Source organism: Mercenaria mercenaria, unplaced genomic scaffold (genome assembly GCF_021730395.1).
Source record: "Mercenaria mercenaria strain notata unplaced genomic scaffold, MADL_Memer_1 contig_714, whole genome shotgun sequence".
NCBI classification, from domain to species: Eukaryota; Metazoa; Mollusca; class Bivalvia; order Venerida; family Veneridae; genus Mercenaria; species Mercenaria mercenaria.
Window position 1 is genome coordinate 16,852 of NW_026463609.1, and position 27,185 is coordinate 44,036.

The 27,185-nt window shown below is 33.5% G+C and overlaps 1 long non-coding RNA gene across 1 annotated transcript in view; it reads left to right on the forward strand.

Moving 5' to 3' along the window:
• Positions 1 to 26,657, forward strand: part of LOC128554752 (uncharacterized) — a 39,152-nt gene extending 12,495 nt beyond the window's left edge. Inside the window, exons 2-4 of the long non-coding RNA XR_008369684.1 lie at positions 12,558 to 12,602; positions 15,386 to 15,430; positions 26,580 to 26,657. This is a non-coding gene — a long non-coding RNA (uncharacterized LOC128554752). The remainder of the gene's footprint in view (positions 1 to 12,557; positions 12,603 to 15,385; positions 15,431 to 26,579) is intronic.
• The last annotated feature ends 528 nt before the right edge of the window (positions 26,658 to 27,185 follow it).

Below are 27,185 nucleotides of genomic sequence, written 5' to 3' on the forward strand. Positions count from 1 at the left end.
TTTACATTTTACTACCTTGTCTTAAACAGAAACAAACTAATAAAAGGAACGGATGGCCCGGCCGGTGATTTTCTTTGCATAAAGTAGACTATAAAATAGCCTTAAATGATTCACGTTAAAATATTAAACATTATAATATGTCAAACCACAATGCCAAATTAATTAGGCTAGTTTTATATCGTGACAGTTTTTATTCTGTTTAAAGAAGTCATATTAAATATAGATTTGAACCTTGAGAGATTTCCACGTTTAAATTAAAAAAAAATCCAATAAATGACTGCTAAGTCTTTAGACGAAGGTTTATTGCTTGATTGTTAAATTCACCAAAAATATGTGTTATGCACATGAACATGTTATCCTTTACTTTATTATCAATATATATTGATTACTCACTGTTTACTCATAAGCCTTACCTACTGTTGAGACGTCATGTTTGTCAACAAGTTGTTCATATTATATTTTGTTCCAGAATGTTCTACGTATTGATTCAATAATTGATTAAATTCTTGTATCAGACCCGGAAAAAATCTCACAGAGTGGTGTAATTAACTGTTGTGTTAGTGACCATATGATGACATTTTGCACCAGGAAAGTTACTCGTAAATCAATAGGAAAGCGCAATACTGTGACCGTTCGATCTCAAAAGCACTATACAAAAGTAGGTTTTCAACAGTCTCTTTTAGGCTCAGATTGGACACCAGCTTTATGTTGTGAAGATGTAAACACTGCTTGGAATAACTTCGAATTAATATTTTTATCTGCACTTTATGCCATTGCTCCTGTCTAATCAGTGCGTATTAAACAAAGAACTGAAGAATAGGTTGACTCTGAAGTTCTCCAATGTATTAAGGCTAAAGATAAAGGCTTACCACAATTTCAAGTGAGAAAAAACTGATGAAAATTTACATCACTTCAGGGCTATGAGAAATAAACCTAGCTATGTTATGAATAAAGCAAAAACGAACTTTTTTAGATCTTCTGTTGAAAATAATCAAAATGACTCTAAGTTTCTTTGGAAGTGCCATTAGAGCCTAGGCTTACCAAATAAACGTTCTCAGTGCACAAGTAACATAGGATTGAATATTGATGGTAGAATTTGTTTTGATAAATTAAAAGTTGCAGAAAAATTAAATACATTTTATACTTCTGTTGCTGAGAAGCTAGTAAGTAAATTACAAAATATAGTTAATAATTTTGGTAGGAGCTTTGTTTTCAATTTTTGCTCTTCAAAAGGTATTCAGCCGAATAGTTTTCATTTTCTATAGCATATGAAAGCAAAGATTTTAAGTATCTAAACAATCTGTGGTTGGATGGGATCCCCTCTCGTTTTTTTAAAGGACTCAGCCTCAGTTATTGCTGATCCTCTCTCACATATTGTTAACCTGTATAATCACAAAAGGGTGGTATTAAATTTCTGCCTACCTTATTTCTGCGGTGTCTTCCTTCTCACGTTGATTGGATTTATTTGTACGGTTCTCTATTCACCGGCTGTTTCATTAGTTTCAAAAAGACAGTTACTGATTTTGTTGTTATTTTGACAGTTATGTTGGCCTCCGGATTGAAAATAAAAGTTGACTACACATACCAATGTGACATCGTCATCATCACATAATTCTGAGTGATAAATAAATGGGCAAGAAAACAATCATTTTATAAATACAGTCACGCCAAACAGACAGGAAAAGTACTTGAATCTATATTTTGCAAACGTTCTCATCTGTGCATTTTAACGGTATGATATTTTTTGTTAATCATGCCTTTTTCAAGTCCCATACAAATAACGGTAGATATGACCATCACCAGACGGATCAGTTAATAATAGGCACAAAGGATACAATTGATTGTGTTTGTCATATAATTTAAGAAAATTGAAACTGGCAGCTGACTGCTCAATAGTGAACAAAAATCTAAACAAATATTTGATATTTTTATCATGTTTATTCAACAGCAAAACAATAATAAAACAGTTTTATGATATTACCGTTACTACTTTTTTTTTAACTTGTTTCGTCGGGACAAAAAGCCGGTAACGCTATCGGACAATGTCTTATACTTTACCGGATTGGCGGCTTGTATCATCGTATCGCGGCATGTCAGGACAAAATTTTTGGCGGCTCTTAAATCTGCAGTCTTCCGCAGAAAACGCAGAAATAAAGTTCCCGCAGAAAAAAGTACTTATACGGTATTTATGATTTAAGTTATAGAATTTTAAGACATTGAGATAAATCAATCAAAAACAAAAAGAACATTTACATATGAGATAGTCCATAATCTCTTTTGCCTTGGGTAATTATCATTTTCAGATAGGATTGGAAACAATATTTTGAATCTAAATATTTGTTCATGGGTCAGACAACGGCTCTAAATCTATCAAATACTCATTGTTATTGACACCTGCTTAAGGTGAGTGAAAATCCGTAAGCGTATTCGAATCCATTGCATGTGTCTTTAAATTAAAAGTGGAATGAAACCTAGTATACATGAGCAACTTGAAGTTATAAGGACATGTTGTCAGAACTACTATTTATGATTATTTTGTCTCGACAACTTTGACGCCTATGACAACTACTATGTTGTTTCCTATAGCTCTTTTCATTTCAAATCAAGTAGACACGGTAAAAATGTTTGTTTTGTGTTCAGTTGTTTCAGTTATGTCCCTTTATTGTGTTGATTACATGGTTGACCCGTCTGTAACATTATTGGATTTTCAGAACGTGTATCATACAATGTCGACATAATTCTAGTTCATTTTGTAGAAAAACTTTCTATACATAATTGGGCATTGAACATTTTATTTTTGTAGAAATGCATGAAACTACACTACAAAATAAAACAGTCGTTATGAATTACCTAACGTTGCTGTCCCTTACCGTCAATGGCAGCATGATTCACAAAAGGATTGAATGTACTGAACGTTGTATATGTGAAAAATGTTCTACAAAATAATCAAATGTAAAGAGATTTACATTGTTTTTAAGACGCTGTATAAACAAAATATTCTACATCAGTGTGTATACCATCAGTCTTATAAGGAGGTTAACACAAGTACATGAACACAGTTGGGCAGTCAGAAAATTATCATAAAAGTTGATTTCGTGACTAATGACAGTACTCGATTATGTACATTATGTAGGAGAAATCTCAAAATACCTTGTTATGCTGATAACAACGAAATAATGATAATGATGATATCGGACTTATGTTACAATTTTCTGTGGTTAACCCGGTGGCCTTAAAAGGTTGTCGAAAGTAATACATATGTTTAAAGCGCGGCTTCTATCTTTAGCGTGTCCTTAGTTGATTTTAAGGCTTTTAAGGTCGCTGTGGTCGACCACGTTTTTTTAGCCTTTATGCAGGACATTTGATACGCCAAAAAGGGTAGGACCATATATGTAAGATATAGTAAAACGGTTTAAGTTATCGATGAATGTAAACGAATGCATAATCCAAAGGATATGGTGTTGGCTCAACAAAATGGCTTTTCGAGGTTCGAGCCTTGGATAGTTAAAATTCAGATTTTTTAATCGTTTGTTTCAATAAACATTGCACGAGATTGGTCTAGGCGTATTTACCATGTACTGTCAGTTAAACAGAAGTACTGGGAGTTATATATTGCTATAGACGATCTTCCAGCACCTATGATTATCGAGCTTAACATCTTTTAACTCAGAGACTGACACAACTGGAGTGTCGTCAACAGATACAGCAAGTGATGTTGAAATTCTGTGACATGAATTGAATTGAAACAAAAGTAGCAAAACATATTAAAAATATAGAAACAATGAACCAAAATAAGTCAAACATTATTTTGAAATATATAAAATGGTTTTTAAAAAGTCTTCAAATATTCTTGACTAAAATGAAATAAAAATGATCTGTCAGGTATACTAGAGAAAATAAAAACGACCGTAATCCCGGCTTGAATTCACCCTTCACGGTTTGTACCATTACGCTCTACCAATTGCGTCAGCGATGTAATAAAGTTCATGGTAAACAAAACAAACATATCAACATTTCAGCCAGGTATTGAGCGAATATCAATATAACTAATTGAAAAAGTGCATCAGCATCATTTCGTCACGGCTCAAAACACATGGTCGAACTATACCATAATTATCATCTTTTGCATGTACACCACAAACATATTACTTAATACAATACACGTGTTGGAATTGCCGTTATTTAGTGACGTCAGATGTCCATCCAGACGCTGATCTGGAGAGTTATGCATAGGATGGTGACCATAGGGCATGGTTCTAACATTTGGTTAATATGGCTTTGTGGCACTAAGGCCTGTATATGCGTCATGCTCTACTTAATCTCAATTTCCTCTCTAAACGTTTTTGAGACGAAGTTTTGGGGAATTTATCTGTTTAGAATTAGTATGAATATTACCATCATTAAATCATCATCATTATTGCTGTTTTAAATAATTTAACAATTAAATTTTATTTCCGTTGATATTTCAGGAAACAGAATTGAAAGAGAAGAAAACTGCGGACGAGAGTGTTGAGGTATTATATTTTGTTCTTGTCTTTCAAACAAAACTATTTCGATTTAATGTCTTTAACAAGAAAATATTATTGTATGACAAGATAACATTGTACTTCACATCTACAAAAGTTCCATGGCGTGACCCCGTTTAACTATAGGTCAACTATTTCCAAATCAGCTTGGTTAGTGTAAAAATGTTTCGCCTTCATATTCTTCTGATATACTGTTGATACGGGGGTCGGGGCGGGAGGGGGGGGGGGTGTTGATGGGACACTTGCAGACAAAATAACACATTTATTTCACATTATTAAAACGATGGTATTACATATTCTAATCTTAATTAAATATATAAACTCATACTTAGTTATTCTTAAACATTGATCCATTCTGAATTAATGTTATGGGTAAAATTATTGTATTTTCTCCTATATGCAAATCTGAAGTTCCAGTATCAGCGATATATCATGATATGATATATCCGCATTTTACTGGACTGAAAAGCTATACAAGTCTTACTTTGCAAAATTAGCGTAAACAGGCTTACAATGCCAATGATATATTTTCGCACCCGTCATATTTTAACAGATAGAAAAATATACTTATTACAGTGACAACAACTAGGCAATCCAAAGAAATGTTGAGGGAAAACACCAGCACTTTATGAGTACACAAAAGTCAAATCACAAATGAAACATGAAACATGGCTATGAAATTTCCAGATGCATCAAATGTAAAATGTATACAAAGTTCATTTTAAAGTAGTTTAATCAAATTTATTCAACATCTTGTCTTCGTTTTGGCTTTGTATACAATGAATTTGCATTGTAACTGCTAAATTAATGATGAACTCATTCTTCATTTTGTTGTGCGGATATAATGTCTTAAAAGAACATCTCCTTCTAAACAAACAAGTCAGTTTCAAGCAGACTTTGTTCAATTTCGAAATCTTAAAATCCTAATCAATCATGATCACCTTATAGGTCCCCATGGCAAGTAAAAATTTTACGTAGTCTTCTCCGAAAGCGCTGGCATGATTTCAAAGCAATTTCACAGCAATGAAATGTTGGCGACACTTCCAAGTTTTAAAACGATTTAACAAGAAAACCAAAAAAAGTTTATATCTTACTAGCTTTTCTTAAACAGAAACAAACTAATAAAAGGAACTGATGGTCTGGTCTGTGATTTTCTTTACATAAAGCAAACTATAAATTAGCCTTAAATGATTCACTTTGAAATATTAAACATTATAATGTGTCAAACCACAATGCCGAATTAATTAGGCTAGTTTTATATCGTGACAGTTTTTATTCTGTTTAAAGAAGTCATTAAATACAGATTTGAACCTTAAGAGATTTCCACGTTTAAATTTAAAAAAATCAGGTAAATGACTGCTAAGTGTTTAGACGGAGGTAGTAATTTTGCTTGAATGTCAAATTCACCAAGAATATGTGTTATGCACATGAACATGTTATCCTTTACTTTATTATTAATATATATATTGATTACTCACTGTTTACTCTAAAGCCTTACCTACTGTTGAGACGTCATGATTGTCAACAAGTTGTTCACATTATATTTTGTTCCAGAATGTTCTATGTATTGATTCAATAATTGATTAAATTCTTGTATCAGACTCGGAAAACATCTCACAGTGTGGTGTAATTAACTGTTGTGTTAGTGACCATATGATGACATTTTGCACCAGGAAAGTTACTTGTAAATCAATAGGAAAGCACAATACTGTGATTGTTCGATCTCAAAAGCACTATACAAAAGTAGGTTTTCAACAGTCTCTTACAGGATCAGATTGGACACCAGATTTTTGTTGTGAAGATGTAAACACTGCTTGGAATAACTTCAAATTAATCGTTGTATCTGTACTTTATGCCATTGCTCCTGTCTAATCAGTGCGTATTAAACAAAGAACTAAAGAATGGATTGACTCTGAAGTTCTACAATGTATTAAGGCTAGAGATAAGGCTTACCACAATTTCAAGAGTGAAAAAATTCTGATGAAAATTTACATCACTTCAGGGCTATGAGAAATAAAGCTAGCTATGTTATGAATAAAGCAAAAAAGAACTTTTTTTAGATCTTCTGTTGAAAATAATTAAAATGGCGCTAAGTTTCTTTGGAAGTGCCTTAAAAGCCTAGGCTTACCAAATAAACATTCTCAGTGCTCAAGTAACATAGGGTTGAATATTGATGGTAGCATTTGTTTTGATAAATCGAAAGTTGCAGAAAAATTCAATACCTTTTATACTTCTGTTGCTGAGAAGAGAGTAAGTAAATTACCAAATATTGTTAATAATTTTGATAGGAGCTTTGTTTTCAATTTTTATTCTTCAAAATGTTTTCAGCCGAATAGTTTTTCATTTTCTATAGTATTTGAAAGCAAAGTTTTTAAGTATCTAAACAATCTGTGTCCAAATAAAGCTATATGGTTGGATGGGATCCCCTCTCGTTTTTTTAAAGGACTCAGCCTCAGTTATTGCTGATCCTCTCTCGCATATTTTTAACCTGTATAATCAAAAAAGGGTGGTATTAAATTTCTGCCTACCTTATTTCTGCGGTGTCTTCCTTCTCACGTTGATTGGATTTATTTCTTCGGTTCAGTATTCACCGGTTGTTTCATTTGTTTAAAAAAGACAGGTACTTATTTTGTTGTTATTTTGACAGTTATGTTGGTTTCCGGATTGAAAATAAAAGTTGACTAATACCAATGTGACATCGTCATCATCACATAATGCTGAGTGATAATTAATTGGGCAAGAAAACAGTCATTTTATAAATACAGTCACGCCAAACAGACAGGAAAAATACTTGAATCTATATTTTGCAAACGTTCTCATCTGTGCATTGTAAAGGTATGATAGTTTTTTTTAATCACGCCTTTTTCAAGTCCCATACAAATAACGGTAAATATGACAATCACCAGACGGATCAGTTAATAACAGACACAAAGGATACAATGGATTGTGTTTGTCACATAATTTAAGAAAATTGAAACTGGCAGCTGACTGCTCAATAGTGAACGAAAATTTAAACAAATGTTTGATATTTTTATCATGTTTATTCAACAGCAAAACAATAATAAAACAGTTTTATGATAATACCGTTACTACTATTTTTTTAAAAACTTGTTTCGCCGGGACAAAAAGCCGATAACGCTATCGGACATTGTCTTATACTTAACGGATTATAATGGCGGCTTGTATCATCGTATCGCGGCATGTCAGGACGAAATTTTCTGCGGCTTTTAAATCTGCGGTCTTCCGCAGAAAACGCAGAAATAAAGTTCCCGTAGAAAAATGTACTTATACGGTATTTATGATTTAAGTTATATACATTTTAAGACATTGAGTTAAATAAATAAAAAACAAAAAGAACATTTACATATGAGATATTCTCTTTTGCCTTGGGTACCTATCATTTTCAGATAGGATTGGAAACAATATTTTGAATCTAAATATTTGTTCATGGGTCAGAAAACGGCCCTAAATATATCAAATACTCACTGTTATTGACACCTGCTTTACATGAGTGAAAATCAGTAAGCGCATTCGAACCCATTGCTTGTGTCTGTAAATTAAAAGTGGAATGAAACCTAGCACACATGAGCAACTTGAAGTTATAAGGACATGTTGTCAGAACTACTATTTATGATTATTTTGTCTCGACACCTTTGACGCCTATGACAACTACTATGTTGTTTCCTAATGCTCTTTTCACTTCAACTCAAGTAGACACGGGCATTTGTTTTGTGTTCAGTTGTTTTAGTTATGTCCCTTTATTGAGTTGATTACATGGTTGATCCGTCTGTAACATTATTGGATGAAGGATTTTCAGAACGTGTATCATACAATGTCGACATAATTCTAGTTCATTTTGTAGAAAAACTTTCTATACATAATTATGCCTTGAACCTTTTATTTGTGTAGAAATGCATGAAACTACACTACAAAATAAAACAGTCCTTATGAATTACATAACGTTGTTGTCCCTTACCGTCAATGGCAGCATGATTCACAAAAGGATTGAATGTACTGAACGTTGTATATGTGAATATGTTCTACAAAATAATCAAATGTAAAGAGATTTACATTGTTTCTAAGACGCTGTATAAACAATAAATCCTACATCAGTGTGTATATCATCAGTCTTATAAAAAAAGTATACTTGGTTCACAAGGAAGAAAACACAAGAACATGAACACAGCTGGGCAGTCAGAAAATAATCATAAATGTTGATTTCGTGACTAATGACAGTACTCGATTATGCACATTATGTAGGAGAAATCTCAAAATACTTTGTTTTGCTGATCAGAACGAAATAATGATAATAATAATATCGGACTTATGTTGTTTTTTTCTTTTTTGAAATTTTCTGTGGTTAACCCGGTGGCCTTAAAAGATTGTCGAAAGTAATACATATGTTTAAGTGCGGCTTCTATGTTTAGCTTGTCCTTAGTTTATTTGAAGGTTTTTAAGGTCGGTGTCCTGTCTCCGACTTGCTTCACCTAACCTCGTGTAAACGCCATTTAAGATGTAAAATATATTTCATATGAAGAAGCCATCAAACCGACTCTTAGAAATCGTAAGGGTTACCAAACTATGCTCAAAAATGTTCAGAAATGCACTCCGCCATAAAACTCGGATAATGGGCCTAGCCAGAGGGATAAACACAAGACGCAATATCCGGTCGATGTAACGCCCCTTGGTACATTGTACACGTCGAGTTTGGATGTAAACCTATGGCTTATGGCTGCCCAGACTATAACTTCGTTCCAGCCGTAAGTATTGTGCTGCAGAACGCAATTCTTAGCGTAGCGTCCACGACACCGGCTGTAGACACAGATGCATCCGTCGGCGTTCCCAAACATGGACATGACTCATCACTAAATAATTCATTCTACCAACGCTGACCGCGATTGTTGAAAGTCAAAATTAGACGTTGGTGACGGTGATGTAGCGAAAAACAAGACCGCAGTAGTGCCTGCGCAGATAATGTAGACCGTTCACGGTTACCTGCTACTGAACGTGACGATGATTCAGTCGTCACAAATCTGACTCGCAAATGGCTCAAACTGGGCCAGCTGACAAGCGTTTCCGTGCCCCTGACACGTCGGACGAGACGTAGTATTGTCGAACGAGAAACGTTGTCTAGCGACTTGAACCTGTTGTTCACCCACGTTCGAGCATGGGAATAATTTGGGCCCCCTCTTCGAAAATTAGACTCGGTATTTATCAAAACCTGATAACTTTGCAGGAAATCTCTGCAAATATGGACGTGTGCGGACTAACACATGTACCTGTATGAAATTCGCTCAACATTGCTACACGGTTGACATATACATGCTGCACGAGAAAAGCATTAGCGGGAACACGAATTTAACAATGGACTAAATAAAATCGTACGAGTTTCAACTGGCTTGGTTTTGTTGGTCATAGTAAATGTACGTTTCTGATATTGCCCAAAATATTAAAATAGTTATTTACTAACGAAAAGAACTCCAACTTTTAATGAATTGCTTTGTTTTTTTTATCTCATCAGTATGTATATAAACAGTTTGCAAGACCAAACAAACAGAAATGCATTGCTATGAAATGGCTATGGAATGTACTTGCAAATATTGCTGTTGCTCTATACAACATAGAAAAGTTTTTCCTTTACAACAGAACTAATTCCTGTTTGCAAACAAAACAATAGTTCGTTTGCATACCGTTTAGATAAGCATGTAATACGGTATACCCGGTCTAAATGCAACCCTATATTATAAATGCATTCCTTCCGCATATTTAACAAAATAGGATAATACAGATTTTAGTTTTTTTCATCGTTTATTTTCACTCATATACGAAATATATAAGTCCACAGAAATAACACCCAGTTTTACAGTATAATTCTCGCACATATGTAGATACAAATGGGATTTTAATGTTCTTGAATTAATCAATGTTTTTATGAGATTTAGAAACATCACTAATCTAATATTAGTGTGTATTTGAAAAACACATATAAAAGACTCTGTATGAAGTAACCGTACTTTTTGTAATAGAGCAACAACAACAAGCTCAAGAAACAATATTATGCCTGAAGACTAAATCAGAATTCAAAAGCCTGACGCTATAAAACGCTAAATACAATTATCTCGTTTCATATAGCAGTTACCTTTACTGGGCCAAGACAATTTGTTTAATGTCTAAGTATTTCATTGATTGAATGTGGTATCATTCTGACAAGTTGAATTTAGACCATATTTTTCAACAGTGTAAGGTAGGTATTCATTTTTGTACTGAAGAGATTGACTGAGTAAGTGTGCAGACGAAGTTGCGAAAATATAGTAATTCAGGTAGGGCCTAAATTATTCACCTGCCATCATGCAATGCAGGTTCTCTATACAAGTATTATCAGAATTATTTTCACGAAGTCCATTTGGGAAGACAAAGTAGGTCACTGGGTAGTGGTGGGTCTTTAAGAATATACATCAGTGTACAACGGCAATTCTAGAGCATAAAGTAATACTCTTGTCAATTATCCAGGCTGGTCAAAAAAATAATACTCCGGTCAATTATCCAGGCTTGTCAAAAAAAATTAGTGATGAAGGTCATGTGGGTTGCGCGTGCATTTTCGTTAATTAACATGTTTACATCCTACAGATAATACAAGTGCATCATTGCCCGTACACAAGGAGATTGATTTCAAAAAAATATACCGTCGTGTCATGGGAATAAAAACAGTCAGGGTATAATTAGACATCATCAGTAAATGTCTTATTCTGTAAAGATTATCAATTAACGATTTGTTTGATGCCAGTCCCTTCAATTCTGGACTTGCATGTCACTCTGGTATGATCACTCGGTCAACTTCAGATTGGCTTAAAATATAATTATAATTGTATCGGAATCTTTGGCTGTATGTAATCATAAAATTCTCGGACTGTTACATGATAGTCGTGATCTAAATAACTAAGAAGTGGCAAAGGCAAACAGAACCGAAGTTCATATTTGGGTATGCTAATTATCACGGGACCACCTAGATTAAGTCACGAGTTGAATTTTACCTGTTCAGAACTTATGTTAAAAGTTATATTAGATCCATATTGATTGTTAAAACTAAACTCTGCCCGAGTCAAGTTACTTAAAATCAGCACACTGTAGTCCTGGCTATACGTCAGTTAAAAGTACTCATACTGTTTATTAGAGCGATCTTTCATCCTCAAATATTTTTAAATTGTCACCACTGTAACCGAAAGCAACCAGTAAAATGATTTGATTCTGTCCTTAAGCATGTCATGAACCGTCAAAGCATAGCACATGTTCGTATTGTGTATACCTTACACATACATTTAAATTATTTAATTATTTTTATTAAACTTGTAGTACTACAAGGGCTAGGATGCTAGGGTCTAGGTACGAGTCATGGTTGCTGTCATGTAGATGTGTCTTTGTTAAAGGCCCTTTTTCGAGGCCTTGGTTCTGCTATTTTGATGTGTCTTCCGTCAAGACACTCTGTTCTAGTCCTTGTTACCGCCATTTAGATGTCTTCGACCTGGGCCCTGGATTTGCTCTGGATTTGCTCTAGACCCTGGAATCGTGTCCTGATTCCTGAAATTCAGACGTGTCTTTGGTGAAAGATCTTAATTTGAGTGCTGGTTTCTGCAATTTAGATGTGGCTTTGGTCATGGCCCTGGATTTGAGTCCTGGCAACTGTCATTTAGATGTGTCTTGTTTTCTATAATTTACTTGTAATAAAGATCATTTATTATGAACATCAGTCAATCAAAATGTGTTAAATCAGACAAGATTATAATAGATATGATCTGTGGCAATCTCTCGCCTAATTACGGTTTGCTGTAACTTTAGAAGTCTGCAGAGATAACGAAGATCAGATATTTCATTTATTTTACTGTAATCTGAACAACACATCAGAGATAAGTCCAATATAAAGATTACACACTGACCAAATTATTTAGTAAATTAAATCAAATACATGTTTTACAAATACAATGTATTAGACATTTTAATATTTAATTTTAATTTAAATTTAATTTGATATTCCAGGTAAAAGGAATAGATTCTTTCAAATATGCAGACGATGATGACGAGGTAATCATATTTAACTTTAGCTTTAACATAGCTATTACACTTCAAGTCAGTTTTGAGGAAATATTAGTGTTCTTCACGTCTCAACTTCAGCACTGCTGTGCTTTATCGTTTCAGCTTCGGTCAGTGAAAACCGACGATGCGTTAACTTTATAATAATTTATTGTATTTTATTTTCTCATTGCAAGTAAACATGTAAGCTGTTCTACGCCTTTTCCGAAGAAAAAAGGGCGTCCGTCCGTGCACGTTTGCGTCCGTCCGTCTGTCTGTCACAATTCGTGTTTGATCCACAAATCTGCAATCCATCAAGAAGTTTTTAACAGGTTTGGAAAAGTTACTATGAGAATACTCTTTTTATTTATTAAGGTATATCCTTTTACTGAGTGTCCGTCTGAATTTCGCATCTGTAACTTTGTCATTTATGGATGGATTTAAAATGTTTGCAACAATAATCAACATGACCTCATCATGTCTCACCCGCAAGAATCATAGTTCTACTACCCACTTCCTTTTCGTTAATATCTTCATTTATCAAACTTTCTTGTCCAGGGCATAACTCTCAAATTACTGTTTGGAATTTATTCACATTGCAAACAATAACAGTCTGTGAGCACTTTTAGAGGAGGGACGATGTATAAGGATAAAATCTCTACCATACATAATTTTAAACTTATCTATCTTTATTGTTGACACGCATGCTGATGATAATGACCAGTATTCATGACATTGATGATGATTAAAATCATAGAATGGATGTTGTTGGTATGTGTGATAAAAAAAATAAATAATGACAATTATTTGATGATAAAGCATGAATGATCATGAATGATACTGATTATGATAATTGACACATGATAATTGATGATGCTAATAGGGAACTGATTACGTCAGTATTTGAAAGTATCCACGGAAAATGATAAAATCCTTGATTTCAATATATTTTATTGCATTCCAGAGTTTTCCCCCTACCTCCGAAATTCCTACATGTATAGTTACAGCCTGTAAAAAGACATCAAAACGTGAAAATGATACATATTTTAGATAACCTTAAATAAATTAAGTAAAAATAACAAAAATATGGGTGTGGGGGAAGGGGGGGGGGGGCGAGTATTTTAATTTTGTAAGGATTTCTGGCCTTACAGGTTACTAAGAATACAAGGTGATATCGATAATATATAAGCATAAATTTCACTAACAAATTTCTTTCATTTTTACATGTTGGCCATATTACCCCGCCCTCTTTTTTAATGGATAAACGTATTTAAACAAAATATCCCAAACAAAATATCTGCCGTTAAGGTTTTAAAAATATTTACTGCTTTAATAACACATGAAAATGCTTCAGATGGAAAGAAACAGTGCATCTAATTGCCAGCTATTACACTACCGAAGCTTTAAATCAGTAATAGTTAAGTAGTCGTTAAATCTTGCATTCTAACGGATTTCTTTATTAAAAACCAGGGCGTATATTTGCAAAGTATTAGCTTAGTTTTCGTCACTCACCATTAACATAAACGTATTACCGCTATTTTACCTGAATATACAATTTCATTTTTGCCTTACGTTGTATCATATATATCTGCCCGTGAAACATTTTATGTACCCTACCCCCGCGAAAAAAGACGGCATAAAGTGACAGGACTGTTCGTCTATCCGTCCATCCCATTGGATTCCAATTGATAACGTTAGAATGCCTTGACGTAGGAAACAAAACCTTGGTAGGTATGTTGGTCGTGACTGGCAGACAACCCTTATGGATTTTGAGATCGGTTGCTCAAAGGTCAAGGTCGACTTGACCTTGAGCTGAAAATCAGTTTTCATAATAACTGAAAATTGCTTTGGACTAGAGTCGTCGATCTTCATTGGTTGCTGGTCAGTGGTCAGAAGAACAACCCGTTTTGCGGATCAGTATTTCACAGAAAAATGGAAGTCATTCTTATCTGTGAGAGTCTTTTCTGTAATAATATTCTTTAAAACAACATTGTATATCACAGTTATATTATTGTGCAGATGCTACTTCACCATTTGTATTTGTCTACATGCATCAAAAATGAAAAGTATGAAAACTTTGGTGTAGATAAATGTTTCAAGCGCTGTTCATGGCACTTCTGTGATGTCCAAAATTATATTTCCCCAGGTAGACCAAGCTGATGAAAACTATTTAAATAAGGTTTATTTGTTCCATGCGACAGAGGCTGGCCCTATCTCTCTATTCTCAACATTTTCCTAATGATCTCTTATTAAAAAGTTGCATCTATTTTTAAATATTCCACCTCTGTATACCTCACGGTTTGTGATCATTACGCTCTACCAGTTGCGTCAGCGATATAATCAAGTTCACGGTAAACAAAACAAACATATCAACCTACTCTATAGAGGGTTTTCAGGCAGGTTTGGACCGAACATCGATATAACTAATTAAAAGGTGCATCATTTTGTCACGGCTCAAAACACGCGGTCGAACTATAGCATAATTATCATCTTTTGCATGAACATCACAAACATATTATTTAATACAATACACGTGTTACAATTGCCGTCTTTTGGTTACGTCAGATGTCCATCCAGTCGCGGATCTGGAGAGTTATGCGGGAATGGTTACCATAAGCCTGGTTCTAACATTTGGTTAAGATGGCTTTGTGGCACTAAGGCCTGTATATGCCTTATGCTCTACTAGAAACAGAGATTTAGTATGATTATTACTAGTTTCACTAGTATTGAATCATCATCATATTGCTTTTTTAAAATAATTTAACAATTAGATTTTATTTCCGTTGATATTTCAGGGAAGAGAATTGAAAGAGAAGAAAACTGCAGACGATAGTGTTGAGGTAACTATATTTTGTCCTTGTCTTTCAAACGAAACTATTTGGCTTTAATGTCTTTATCTAGAAAATATCATAGTATGACAAGATAACACAGTGCTTCACATCTGCGTAAGTTCCATGAGGTGAACCCGTTTAACTAAAGCTCAGCTATTTCCAATTTAGCTCGGCCAGTGTAAAAACGTTCTTCTACATATTCTTCTGATAAACTGTTGATGGAGGGGGATAATACACTTGCAGCCAAAATAACACATATCTGTTTCACATTAATGAAAGAATGGTATTACATATTCTAGGCTTAATAAAAATGTAAAGTAATACTTGGTTATTCTTAAAAATGGATCCATTCTGAATTAATTTTATGAGTAAACTTATTGTATTTTCTCCTATAAGCAATCTGAAGTTCCGGTATATATACCATGATATGACATATCCACATTTTACTGGACCGAAAAGCTAGACAAGTATTACTTTCCAAAATTAGACTACACAGGCTTACATTTTTAATGATATATTTTCGCCTCCGTTATATCTTAACAGATAGAAAAAATATACTTATTACAGTGACAACAAGTTTGGCAATCCAAGGAATGTTGAGGGAAAACACCAGCACTTTATGTGTATATTAAAGACAAATCACAAATGAAACATGAAACGTGGCTATGAAAGATCCACATGCATCAAATGTAAAATGTATATGAAGTGCATCTTAAAGTAGTTTTAATCAAATTTATTCAACATCTTGTCTTCGTTTTAGCTTTGTATTCAATGAATTTGCATTGTAACTGCTAAATGAATGATGAACTCCTTCGTCATTTCGCCGTGCGGCTACAATTTCTTTAAAGAACATCTACTTCTAAACGAACAAGTCAACTTCAAGCAGACTTTGTTCAATTTTGAAATCTTAAAATCTTAACCAATCATGATCACCTTTCTTGTCCCTATGGCAAGTGAAACTATTGCGTAGTCTTCTCCGAAAGCGCTGGCATGATTTCAAAGCAGTTTCACAGCAATGAAATGTTGGTGACACTTTCAAATTTTAAAACGATTTAACAGTAAACCAAAGATAGTTTATATTTTACTAGCTTGTCTTAAACAAAAACAAAGCAAATTGCATCTATTTTTAAATATTCCATTTCTGTATGGTACCTAGAGGTTTGAAATGACAATTGAAAGATAATCAATTGTCGTTTTAACTTCTATTTTTCTTTGTAGGGGATAAACAATATTTCAAAATAGCTTCAAACGTGTTTGTTTTAATTTTCTTCATGTTTACAGTAATGAAATAAAGGTCGACCACGTTTTTGAGCTGTGATTAATTTATGTGACAGTTGATTCGCCAAAAATGGGTAGGAACATAAATGCAATACGTAGTAAAGCGGTATAAGTTATCGATGAATGTATACGCATGCACAGCCCAAGAAATATGGCGTTGTCTTAACAAACTTGCTTTTCGAGGTTCGAGCTTTGGTAAGTTAAAAATTCACATTTTATAAATCGTCTGTTTCAATAAACATTGCACGAGATTGATTTAGGTGTATTGACCATGTACTGTCAGTTGAACAGAAATACCGGGAGTTATAAATTGCTTTAGACGATATTCCAGCACCGGTGATCATCGAGTTTAACATCATCTATCAACTCTGATACTAATACAGTTAAAGGGTCGTCAAACATTATTTTTTGAAATATATAAAATGTTTTTTTGAAAAGAGTCTTCAAATATTTTGCCTAAAATGAAATAAAAATAATGATTCTCGTATACTAGAGAAAGTAAAAACGACCGTTATCTGGGCTTGAATTCACACCTCACGGTTTGTGATCATTACGCTCTACCAGTTGCGTCAGCGATATAATCAAGTTCACGGTAAACAAAACAAACATATCAACCTACTCTATAGAGAGTTTTCAGGCAGGTTTGGACCGAACATCGATATAATTAATTAAAAGGTGCATCATTTTGTCACGGCTCAAAACACGCGGTCGAACTATACCATAATTATCATCTTTTGCATGAACATCACAAACATATTATTTAATACAATACACGTGTTACAATTGCCGTCTTTTGGTTACGTCAGATGTCCATCCAGTCGCGGATCTGGAGAGTTATGCGGGAATGGTGACCATAAGCCTGGTTCTAACATTTGGTTAAGATGGCTTTGTGGCACTAAGGCCTGTATATGCCTTATGCTCTACTAGAAACAGAGATTTAGTATGATTATTACTAGTATCAATAGTATTGAATCATCATCATATTGCTTTTTCAAAATAATTTAACAATTAGATTTTATTTCCGTTGATATTTCAGGGAAAAGAATTGAAAGAGAAGAAAACTGCAGACGATAGTGTTGAGGTAACTATACTTTGTCCTTGTCTTTCAAACGAAACTATTTGGCTTTTATGTCTTTATCTAGAAAATATCATAGTATGACAAGATAACACAGTGCTTCACATCTGCAAAAGTTCCATGGCGTGAACCCGTTTAACTACAGCTCAACTATTTCCAGTTTAGCTCGGCCAGTGTAAAAACGTTCTTCTTCATATTCTTCTGATAAGCTGTTGATGGAGGGGGATAATACACATGCAGCCAAAATAACAAATACCTGTTTCACATTAATAAAAGAATTGTATTACATATTCTAGGCTTAATAAAAATGTAAAGTAATACTTGGTTATTCTTAAAAATGGATCCATTCTGAATTAATTTTATGAGTAAACTTATTGTATTTTCTCCTATAAGCAATCTGAAGTTCCGGTATATATACCATGATATGACATACCCACATTTTACTAGACCGAAAAGCTATACAAGTATTACTTTCCAAAATTAGACTACACAGGCTTACATTTTTAATGATATATTTTCGCCTCCGTTGTATTTTAACAGATAGAAAAAAAATATACTTATTACAGTGACAACAAGTTTGGCAATCCAAGGAATGTTGAGGGAAAACACCAGCACTTTATGTGTATATTAAAGACAAATCACAAATAAAACTTGAAACGTGGCTATGAAAGATCCACATGCATCAAATGTAAAATGTATATGAAGTGCATTTTAAAGTAGTTTAATCAAATTTATTCAACATCTTGTCTTCGTTTTAGCTTTGTATTCAATGAATTTGCATTGTAACTGCTAAATGAATGATGAAGTCCTTCGTCATTTCGCCGTGGGGCTACAATTTCTTTAAAGAACATCTACTTCTAAACGAACAAGTCAACTTCAAGCAGACTTTGTTCAATTTTGAAATCTTAAAATCTTAACCAATCATGATCACATTTCTTGTCCCCATGGCAAGTGAAACTATTGCGTAGTCTTCTCCGAAGGCGCTGGCATGATTTCAAAGCAGTTTCACAGCAATCAAATGTTGGTGACACTTTCAAATTTTAAAACGATTTAACAGTAAACCAAAGATAGTTTATATTTTACTAGCTTGTCTTAAACAAAAACAAAGCAAATTGCATCTATTTTTAAATATTCCATTTCTGTATGCTACCTAGAGGTTTGAAATAACAATTGAAAGATAATCAATTGTCGTTTTAACTTCTATTTTCCTTTGTAGGGGATAAACAATATTTCAAAATAGCTTCAAACGTGTTTGTTTTAATTTTCTTCATGTTTACAGTAATGAAATACAGGTCGACCACGTTTTTGAGCTGTGATTAATTTATGTGACAGTTGATTCGCCAAAAATGGGTAGGAACATAAATGCAATACGTAGTAAAGCGGTATAAGTTATCGATGAATGTATACGCATGCACAGCCCAAGAAATATGGCGTTGTCTTAACAAACTTGCTTTTCGAGGTTCGAGCTTTGGTAAGTTAAAAATTCACATTTTATAAATCGTCTGTTTCAATAAACATTGCACGAGATTGATTTAGGTGTATTGACCATGTACTGTCAGTTGAACAGAAATACTGGGAGTTATAAATTGCTTTAGACGATATTCCAGCACCGGTGATCATCGAGTTTAACATCATCTATCAACTCTGATACTGATATAGTTAAAGGGTCGTGAACAGACACAGCAAGAGAAGTTGAAATTATGTGACATGAATTAAATTGAAATAAAAGTAGAAAAATATATTAAAAATATAGAAACAATGAACAAAAATAAGTCAAACATTATTTTTTGAAATATATAAAATGTTTTATTCAAAAGAGTCTTCAAATATTTTGCCTAAAATGAAATAAAAATAATGATTCTCGTATACTAGAGAAAGTAAAAACGACCGTTATCTGGGCTTGAATTCACACCTCACGGTTTGTGATCATTACGCTCTACCAGTTGCGTCAGCGATATAATCAAGTTCACGGTAAACAAAACAAACATATCAACCTACTCTATAGAGAGTTTTCAGGCAGGTTTGGACCGAACATCGATATAATTAATTAAAAGGTGCATCATTTTGTCACGGCTCAAAACACGCGGTCGAACTATACCATAATTATCATCTTTTGCATGAACATCACAAACATATTATTTAATACAATACACGTGTTACAATTGCCGTCTTTTGGTTACGTCAGATGTCCATCCAGTCGCGGATCTGGAGAGTTATGCGGGAATGGTGACCATAAGCCTGGTTCTAACATTTGGTTAAGATGGCTTTGTGGCACTAAGGCCTGTATATGCCTTATGCTCTACTAGAAACAGAGATTTAGTATGATTATTACTAGTATCAATAGTATTGAATCATCATCATATTGCTTTTTCAAAATAATTTAACAATTAGATTTTATTTCCGTTGATATTTCAGGGAAAAGAATTGAAAGAGAAGAAAACTGCAGACGATAGTGTTGAGGTAACTATATTTTGTCCTTGTCTTTCAAACGAAACTATATGGCTTTAATGTCTTTATCTAGAAAATATCATAGTATGACAAGATAACACAGTGCTTCACATCTGCAAAAGTTCCATGGCGTGAACCCGTTTAACTACAGCTCAACTATTTCCAGTTTAGCTCGGCCAGTGTAAAAACGTTCTTCTTCATATTCTTCTGATAAACTGTTGATGGAGGGGGATAATACACTTGCAGCCAAAATAACAAATACCTGTTTCACATTAATAAAAGAATGGTATTACATATTCTAGGCTTAATAAAAATGTAAAGTGATACTTGGTTATTCTTAAAAATGGATCCATTCTGAATTAATTTTATGAGTAAACTTATTGTATTTTCTCCTATAAGCAATCTGAAGTTCCGGTATATATACCATGATATGACATACCCACATTTTACTAGACCGAAAAGCTATACAAGTATTACTTTCCAAAATTAGACTACACAGGCTTACATTTTGAATGATATATTTTCGCCTCCGTTATATTTTAACAGATAGAAAAAAAATATACTGATTACAGTGACAACAAGTTTGGCAATCCAAGGAATGTTGAGGGAAAACACCAGCACTTTATGTGTATATCAAAGACAAATCACAAATAAAACTTGAAACGTGGCTATGAAAGATCCACATGCATCAAATGTAAAATGTATATGAAGTGCATTTTAAAGTAGTTTAATCAAATTTATTCAACATCTTGTCTTCGTTTTAGCTTTGTATTCAATGAATTTGCATTGTAACTGCTAAATGAATGATGAAGTCCTTCGTCATTTCGCCGTGGGGCTACAATTTCTTTAAAGAACATCTACTTCTAAACGAACAAGTCAACTTCAAGCAGACTTTGTTCAATTTTGAAATCTTAAAATCCTAACCAATCATGATCACATTTCTTGTCCCCATGGCAAGTGAAACTATTGCGTAGTCTTCTCCGAAGGCGCTGGCATGATTTCAAAGCAGTTTCACAGCAATCAAATGTTGGTGACACTTTCAAATTTTAAAACGATTTAACAGTAAACCAAAGATAGTTTATATTTTACTAGCTTGTCTTAAAGAAAAACAAAGTAATAAAAGGAACGGATGGTCTGGTCGGTAATTTTCTTTGCATTAAAGCGAATTCTCATAGTTTTTTTTTCCTTTCACAGATTTCTTTTAAATTCACGTATACAATGATATATGACCGGAAAACTTGTGCTGAAAACAATGAACAAATAAAAACAATGGTTCATCAAGCTTGTTTTTGTGAACAAAAATTTTGAACACACCCACTGTTGCTGAAACTGCCAGCGATTTTTCAACATTCATAATTTTCTGCTTTTTTTATTAATACCAACCAAAATATACATCAAGACACCACGATAAGGTTTATTCTTTTTACAGGTTTTATTATATACTTACTTGATGTCATAGTCATATTTGTTATACTATATCCTTACAATAGTGGGTACAAATAAAAAAAAATCTTGTTTTATATTCACTTGTGTGAACTTTTTTTAATGAAAAATACCCGAACTGAAGAATATTTTTTTTTTATTTTGAACAAAATGTTTCATAGATTTTTTCCTGTTTTTCTTTTGTATAAATTATTGTATTGTGAGCATAAAAGTGGCTAAAATGTATGGGTCACCAGGCTAAATTTTATGTAAAGACCGCTTGAATACAACACTTGTTCGGACGAAACATGGCGCGAACCTGAACTTAAATGCTTCACTATAAAATATAAACATTACAATGTGTCAAACCACAATGCTAAACTAATTAGGCTAGTTTTATATCGTGACACGTTTTTATTCTGTTTAAAGAAGTTGTTAAATATAAAGTTAAACCTTGAGAGATTTCCTCGTTTAAATTAAAAAAAAAATAATATCCAATAAAAGTCTTTAAACGAAAGTAGAAAAGACGTTGCTATGATTGCAAAATTCACCATGCATATGTGGTATGTACATGTACACGTTATCCTTTACTTTGTTATTAATGTATATTGATTACTCATTGTTTACTCTAAAGCATTACCTACTTTTGAGACGTCATGTTGTTTGTAAACAAGTTGTTCATATTACATTTTGTTCCAGAATGTTCTACGAATTAAAAACGATTAAGTAAATCTTTAATTAGGGCGTGGCTTTGACAATGCGTGGTTAGTTGGAATCGCTTTCATTTTACCTTGATAAGCAAACCTATAAAATAATCTGACTAGTTTTCATAATCAAATAAAATAGGTACTTTCTAAATCGTGAAACTGTTATCAAAGTTTGTCTACGACCTACTGACATATTTTTACACTAGATGACACATTATCTAACCTTATCAAGATTATATCGAAGCAAACATTATGTACAAGTTTTATTTACGTTGAACCGATTTGAGTGTTAACGGTAACTGGAATGTTGAATCCCAAAATGCAACAGTTTTAAAGCCATTATTTGTTCACACACTGCCTGAATGACTCAAATGTTCCATCCAATTAAAACAGGTTTCATTTCAAAATCATAGCAAAGGTATTTATCAGAAACAATCATCCAAATACAAAAAAAAACTATTTCTATGTCAACAAAAATTCTTTACCATGTAGATATAGGTCAAAATATATTATTAGTTAAAATCTATTAAACATTTTATGTGCCATCCATGTTGTGCCACAGCAAAGTGATGTCGATTTTTGCCGTATGGCCTAAAAATAAAAACGTTACAAAATAAGCTATTTATAAAAACAAAAAAAGGAAAGAAATTCTGACGCAAACAAGAGCTGTCACTATCGGTGACAAATGCCACCGAAGCGTGCACGATAATGCTACAGTTCTCTGAGTAAAATAAAATAAATCAATGGAGTCTTTTTCTGCACATACATTACTTACTCCAAGTATAAAGAAAAAGGTTATTACATTTCTTCAGAATTCAAATTTAGATTTACATACAAAAACAACTATTCAACCCAGAAACACATTAGTCTTCATTGTTAAAACTTAGCAGATATTGTATGTCAATTTGGATTGTATGCAAGCAAAATATTATGAAAATATGAAACTGTTTAAGTCTAAGCATGTTAAAGTCTAAGTCGTAAACCTTTGATAAATTTGGGCCAATGTGTTTTGAAGCTCCGACTGTTATACGGACATCGGACACTATGCTTGGGACTTTGCTCAAATTCCAATGCCATTCCATGACTTCAATAGCTGATAATTTTACATAATGGCTTCAAATACTCATAGATAATTTGTATTCCTATGAAACTGTCACATTTTATTTCACATTCGTTATTGTTTTTGAAATTCGAACAGTTTATGACTAAGGGTCATATTTTTTGAAATGTAGAACGTGTATTTTTAGTGAAATAAGCCCATGAACTTCAAATATGTTAATAAGTAAATGTTTATAATTAAAAAAAAATAAACGTTTACAATGCAGATTATCCGTTTATTAATAATTAAGATTTTTCGAAATGTAACTGAAAAGCGAAAACTCAAATTTTAGCACACATCTCTATTTCAGTTCTTTTCACCTGAGCGCCGATGATAACTAACGCAACGACCTAATGTCTATTGTCTGTTTTTCTAACAATTATTGTGATACAGTCTTGACAGATGCATGTACAAAACGGACAGGCTATTATAAAGAGGGTTATATATTGAACACGTGCTTTGGTGTAGTTGGTCATGCATTAGCTTAGCGGGTCTTTTTTCAGTTGAAGCGGAGGGGTGTAGGGGACTGCCTGGATTTTAGCATTTTATGACAAATTTAGGTATGTTCTAGATGCATCATTTACTATATTCAAGTCCCCTTAATATTGCATTTTAATGTTGTTTATTTCAGTTTCCTAAATCATCTGTAGGCCCATGCTTTCAAAATAGTGGCTACGCCACAGAGTCATGCACATTTATCCTATAATATTAAATGCCTAGCAAACATACAAATGTGCTTGCTGTTATTCAAATACAAAAAAAAATAAAACAACATAATAATACATGTAATAATAAAATACCTACTGGTCCAATATATCAATGGTGCATCTAGTATCAACATTAATGTATATACTCTTAGGGTGTCACTGATAGTTCTTTGAAGGTCGTTACTAGTATTTCGGTCGGCTTTGGAATAAAATATGGGTGAATTGGTGTTAATTCTGGGATGTCAGCGTAATTTTATGGGGCGTCAGTGTTTTTACTGGGGGCGTTAATATCAGTTTTTGGTGCATCAGTGTTACTTCTGGAGGCTTGGGTGTTAGTTCTTGAGGCACCGGGGTCAGTTCAAGTGTCTGGACTGTTAGATATCATAATGCTGGATCCAATGGTTCTTTGGTTCGAATTAAAGCAAAGGTTGTTCTTAAAATGCATTCTAAGTGTGCTATAATTTTGTCCTACTGTTAGGTAAAGGGTAAAAAGACATTTGCACTACAGTGGCACTATTCCCACAGAAGTTCGTCAGTATCTTTTTGTCATGTTTAAGATGAACACACATACATCTAGTTTTATGCTAGTATATGTAGACATTTGCTTGGTTCATGACTTGCGACAGACGCATTGCCCTAATACTGATGACAATCAATCGATGGACTTAAATTTTTAAATGGCAGCAGACCTAATAGAAAAAATCATAAGATATAAACAGAATCATTCTGCTTTCAAGCTTGAATTTCTAAGCCCACTATCTATTTATTATAGTGTTTACTATGCTTGAAATATGTACATAAAAACGAATACAGCTGTGGATATGTAAGGTTTAAGAAACAAATGCAATAAGTGTTAAAATATTTTTTGCAAAAACTCATTTGCCGACACCCTCTGTGTAGCTTTTTCAAGTTTTAACACTTTCCACCCAGTGACCAAGTACCATTTTTGCAATAGACGTATATAATAATTATTTACAAAGGCATGTGAGATATATTTTGTTGCGTCACTTTGGGGAAAGATTTTAAATACGGAAAATTATTAATGTTCATATTTCAATGGAAATAAGAATGAGACATGACAAAAGAGTCTCCTTTTTTGTTCACAACTTTTTAAAATGTAGTCGAATATATCACGAAATGATCTTGAACTATCTTTATCATGCTATTTTAAAAGTCTAGAACTAATTCAGGTTTTACTTAAAGGTCCATTACTAAGGGAAAGTGAGTTGGCAATTTTTTTCATAGCCAGTGCATAGACTTCTGCAAGACACTAAATAATGAAGACTGGCAGGTCAAAATTTACAGAAGATCTTTGGAACTCAAAGAAATGTATGTGTATTATGTTGAAATTTCAATGAATCGACAGAATGACCCCCCAGGTCTTTTTAACTTTCTTCATACTTCATAGAAAAATAATTGTACATATACTGCGATTTATTTCGAATTTCTACATACCAACTTTTATTTTCCAATAAAATGAAATAGTTTCTGTGCTTTTTAAAAGAAATTAAAATGTTCACTTTCCTTAGTATTGGACCTTTAATGGGATAGGCAATCTGAACAGGAAAATATCCAAGGTCTTTTATATTTTCAACAGTTCTGTGGTACTGGCCTACTATTTTATATCTATAAATAACATGTTTTGTTCTCGCCAAATTGTTAATACATTGCCATTTTCAGCAGGATAGTTATAATCCTCCATATTAAAGAACCAGTACTTGATAATGACCGCCTTTCGTTTGAAATTATGTACATTTACTAGAGCAGAGGCCGGGTTTCCGAAATGCAAATATAGCTCGAATCATGTCATATAAAATTATCATGACTATAGCTAACGTGCAAAATGCCACTGTGTGCATGATTTGACTTACAGGTCGGCATACTGTATATCAAAAGCAACTTACACCAGGTACACTGTAAAATATCGAGCAAATTTGTAAATATATCCAGAATTCTGGACGCTTGTTTTACATTATGTTTAAATCTATTTTGAAGGAAAACAGGTACATTGGTTTGTCTGCGTTGATCTTTGGTTTGGTAAACCTTTTGAACTCCGATCATTAAATGCAGAACATTTTAGCCTTCATTTGGCTATTACTTCTTGTCAATTAATGGGTATTTGGGATAGTAGGCCAAATGTCAAAAATACCTTGATATTGTTAACGAATTCTGAATAATTTTTAGCATATATCATTTGAGGAGAATGCCATTATGACAATAAGCATTTGAAAGGACACAATATGAATCATACAAAAAATGAATGTAAGGTATCTTAAAAACATGACACACGCACACAACAAAATATTATCAAAGGAATAAGGGTCTATTCCGCTTGAAACTGTTGTGATTATTATTATTATATCGTCATCATATTGGCCTATCTTATAGTTGACATTTGAATTAATTTCCGTTCATATTTCAGGAAACAAAAACGAAAGAGAAGAAATATCAAGATGATAGTATTGAGGTTAGTCTTTTAACAATACTATGAGACTTTAATGATGATATTTACGGAGGATTATTGTATGACAACGCATATTTGTACTTTACATCTACAACGGGTCCTTGGTGTCGCCAAGTATAAAAGAAAGCTCACTTCTTTTCATCTACAGCTCGGCTAGTGTTAAGTGTTAACTAATGATATTCTTCTTATAAACTGTTGAAGGAGGGATGGGGCACGTGCAATGCTTAGTTTCAGATGCAAGTCAGTGTACCAACTCAGTGTGTAAATGGTAGGTCATTGTCACGGTATAGAACTTGAATATTAAAACAGGGAGAAAATGTGTAGGTGGCCGGACAGCTCAGTCGGTAGAGCATCGGAACGGTATTCCGAGGCCCCAGGTTCGAGTCCCGGTCTGGCTGCATATTTTTCTCACCCTGTGACATTTGGCGCCCAACATGGGACCGTGACGGCATTGCACTGGTTAGTCTCCGACGCCTGTTATTGCTTATATATAATACCCGCTGAAATTCGAGGACGAATTTCAAAATGGTGGGGAAATATGTCACGGTATAGAACTTGAATATT